Raw genomic sequence first — 3,848 nt, 5'->3', positions numbered from 1 at the left:
GGGGGGGGGGGGGGGGGGGTCTGGGGTTGGGGTCTGCCCGTGCTCAGGCCGCGGCCGGGGCCCAGGCAGGGTCAAGGACGGCCGCGGCCCCTTGCGCGTGAACACGGCCTCCCTAGTGCGTTCCGCGGGGGGGGGGGGGGGGGCCCGCCCCGGGGGGGGGCCCTACCATCCCCCCTGGAGGGGAGGAAGCTGAGAACAGATGACGCCGCCTGCCCAGGATCACATGACCACTGGGGGTGGGGGTGGGGTGGCCTCACCGCACGTCTTCACCAAGTGTGGTCCCCGCACCAGCAGCACCCGGAGACGTGCTGGACCTCAGCGTCTCGGGCCCTCCTCGGACCTGCCGAGTGAGTGGGCCGGCCCTCTGCTTCCATCACGCCCCCCAGGCGACACTTGTCACTCGCTGGGGCTGCAGGGCCGGTGGCTTGGCGCTTGCGGCTCAGACGGCCGGTCACCTTGGACGTCAGACTCTCAGGCCCTACTCTAGGCGACTGAGTCAGAATCTGCATTTTGAACAAGATCCCCAAGTAATTTGTGGAAACACTGAAGCTGGAGACGGACTGGAGGCCACTGATTCTCATATTGGAACCACCGGAGGCATTTCCAGGTCTGATTTTCTTTCCTTGTTGAGAGAGAAAGAGAGAGAATCCCAAGGAGGCCCCAACTCCAGGTTCCATCTCACGGCCGTGACGTCATGACTGGAGCCAGAGTCAAGAGTTGGACGCCGAACCGACTGAGCCACCAGGTGCCCCCGGTTCTGACTTTCGTGGCTGCAGCCTGGGTCGGAATCACAGAATTCAGGCTCAGGTGTGCAGTCAAGGGGACAGCCACCAGGGTCAGTAGCAAGAGACCACTGGTTGTCACGCTGAACAAGAAGTCTGGACGCGGCTTTGGGCAAGCGCTAGATCACTATTTCTAGAACTCTCTAGGCCAGTAGCTCTTAAGAGGAGGTGATGCTGCCTCTCCCCAAGAAGGCATTCGGGGGCGTTTCGATTGTCACAGTGTGTGGAACCAACCCCTGGCCCATAAAGGGAAGAGGTCTGAGCAGGCAGCCGATAGTGTTGCCATATACCCCGTGGCCCCCAGAGTGTCTAGGGCCCCCTCCCCCAGCCCCAGAAAGAGTCCCGGAAAGAATTTAGGGTCTCAAACTGCACAGAACCTACTTCCCGTCCCAATGCCTCCACTTTCTAACTACCTCCCTGAGCCGTGGCATCTAAATCTGAGAACTGGGGATAAAACTAATTCTGTCTCCCTGGGTTATGGGAACGTCTGTTGTTAATGGGCACAAAAGTCATGACTCTGTGCCTGTTAGATAGGGGGCACTCAGAAAATGGGAGCATTTGTCCTTAGTTCCTTTCAGTTTTGCTTGGGAGTTTTTCGAATTCTTCTCTGCCTTCTGCTTTCTCCAGACGGACTGTCGGTTTTTGGGGACGGATTTTCTGTCTCGTCCGTGGCTGCAGTCCTAATGCAGTTCTGGCAACAGCTAACGTTTGCTGAGCGCTTGCTGTATGCCAGGCTCTGTGATGAGGGCTTGTCATCTAATATCTTATTTGCCCTTTACGAGACCCCCATAAGGTAAGTGCTTTTGTCCTCCATGTTGTGTAAAGGTGGAAACGGAGATCAGAGACGTTAAGTAACCTGCCCAGCGTCACACAGCCCAAGTGGCAGAGCCACCGCAACGGAGTGCCAGGCCGACTGCCTCACCACCTCTGCCCACACTCCGTGGCCTCTCACGCCCAAGTCTGTGGACTGTGAGAGGGAAGCAGAGAGCGGCAGTCAGCCCTGCTTGCTCACCCACCCCTACGTGGAGAGAAGAGGGGAGCAGGTGTGCTTGGAATAGGGGAGACGGGTGGAGTCGGCCAGTAGGGGCCACCGTGGGCAGCCCTCCCCTTCCTTCCCCCCACCCCACCTCCAGTCTCTGCATGTTACTCCCCCTCACCTCCCCCCAGCCGTTCCCGCATCACAGAACTAGCCTGGGGAGGGCTGCAGCCCCCAGCCTGGGGCTCACCGCACACCCAGGAGCCCAAGGGTTTTGGAAGTTGTGCTCAGAAGAGAGACCTCTGCAAGATACAGGGTGAAGACAGAAAATGCTTAAAAAGGGGCGCCTGGGGGGCTCAGTCCATTCGGCATCCGATCACGATCTTCAGCTCAGATCATGATCTCGCGGTTCCTGAGTTCGAGCCCCCGTGTCGGGCTCCGTGCTGACAGCTCAGAGCCTAGAGCCTGCTTGGGATTCTGTGCCTCCCTCTCTCTCTGCTTCCTCCCCGCCCCCCACCTCAAAAATAAATAAACATTAAAAAAAAATTAACAAGCCAGCCTCCAGGAGGCAGGGGCTGGGTTCAGAGAGAGGCCTTTGCCTGATTTCACACCTCCCTCTACCATACCCTGTTGTACCCCCCAGCAGGTTACTTAACCCCTCTGTGACTCAGTTTCCTCATGTGTAATATGGGAACAATGACGCGGCCCAACTCATGGGATAAATATCAGGGTCGTGTGAATTGACACGCAGGAGACACTCAGAACAGGGCCGCCGCACCGTGAGTACTTCTTAAATGTCGCACGTGTCCGGGGAAGGAGAGCAAGTCTGAGGCAAAGCCCCAGGTAGGGGGCAGGCAGACAGAAGCTTGAAGCACGCTTCCTAGCAGGTGCCAAGTCGGAGTGGTTGACGGGCTGGCTACCCATGGCAGCACCCGGGGGAAGCCTCTTGCGAAACATACGGCACCGCGCCCCTGAGAGTTTGCATTGTTATCAAGTGCCCCAGCTAAGGGGCCGTGGGGAAGGTACAGAGAGAAAGGAAAGCCAGGGGCCACCTGAAGCATTCCTGTCCCACTGAGTGCATGCTCCCTGGTGCAGCACCAACCATGCACCAGCCCCTGCCATACAGTACCTCCCAGGGGCTGGTACCATGGTGCTGAACGAAGCCGGCTTGGTCCCTGCCCTCACGGAGCAGACGGCATGATGGCTGAAGCAGACGTGGGACACGTAATCACACAGATGTGTTTCGAATTATACCTGTGCCAAGTGCTGTAAAGAAGAAGTACAGTGTGTTGGCGGAGTATAACATAGAGCTGACCGGGATAAGCCTTCCAGAAGAAAGGACGCTGGAAATGAGTGTGAAGTATTTAGGCAAAAAGGGAAGGTGTGGTCCAGGTTCCGAAACGAGGTGTGCAAAGGTCCTGAGACAGGAACAGACCTGATGTTCCAGGGGACAAAGAGGAGGCCACCGGGACGGGAATGGAAGGATGTCAGGGCAATGGCGAGAGGGGAGATTCGCAACCTCGCAGGCACGTGGACTGTGGAGTCTGAACTTCATCTTAAGGGCCTCGACGACTGACAGGATGATGATCAGGTTTAGAAACACTGTAGGGTGGGCTCTGGAGGTCTGCCGCCTGGCTGCCAAACCTGTCTCCATTATGTCCTCCCTGCGGTGAGCAAGTCCGTCAACCTCACACAGCCTCAGTTTCTTTACCTGATTTACACAATGTTATATGCCCATTATATCTCCATTAAAAATAAATAAAAAGAGGGTCCCCCTCTAGGGTCACTGTGAAGATGAACGAAATAAATCATGTTAAGAGCCCAGGACCCTACACATAGTAAGCACTCAATAAATGTTAGTCATTTTTATTTCCTTATCCATTTTTTGTCTCCACTAATAACAGTATGAACTCAATCATCTGCATATTTTGTTCATCTGTGTATGCAGTGCCTATTACAATACTGAGCACACAGAGGGCACTCCTCAAGTCTTGGTTGGATGGATGGATGGATGGGTGGATGGATGGATGCAGGGATGGATGGATGGATGGATGGATGGACGGACGGACGGATGGACAGAGGGATGGATG

At 56.1% G+C, this 3,848-nt stretch overlaps 1 protein-coding gene across 3 annotated transcripts in view; it reads left to right on the top strand.

The window, feature by feature from the left end:
* The window catches only part of EYA2 (EYA transcriptional coactivator and phosphatase 2), a 257,204-nt gene that overhangs the window by 239,035 nt on the left and 14,321 nt on the right, over positions 1-3,848 (top strand). The window lies entirely within an intron of this gene.

Source organism: Panthera uncia (assembly GCF_023721935.1).
Source record: "Panthera uncia isolate 11264 chromosome A3 unlocalized genomic scaffold, Puncia_PCG_1.0 HiC_scaffold_11, whole genome shotgun sequence".
Lineage (NCBI taxonomy): Eukaryota > Metazoa > Chordata > Mammalia > Carnivora > Felidae > Panthera > Panthera uncia.
Note: the sequence above shows the minus strand (reverse complement) of the source record. Positions and strands in the feature narration are given on the sequence as shown.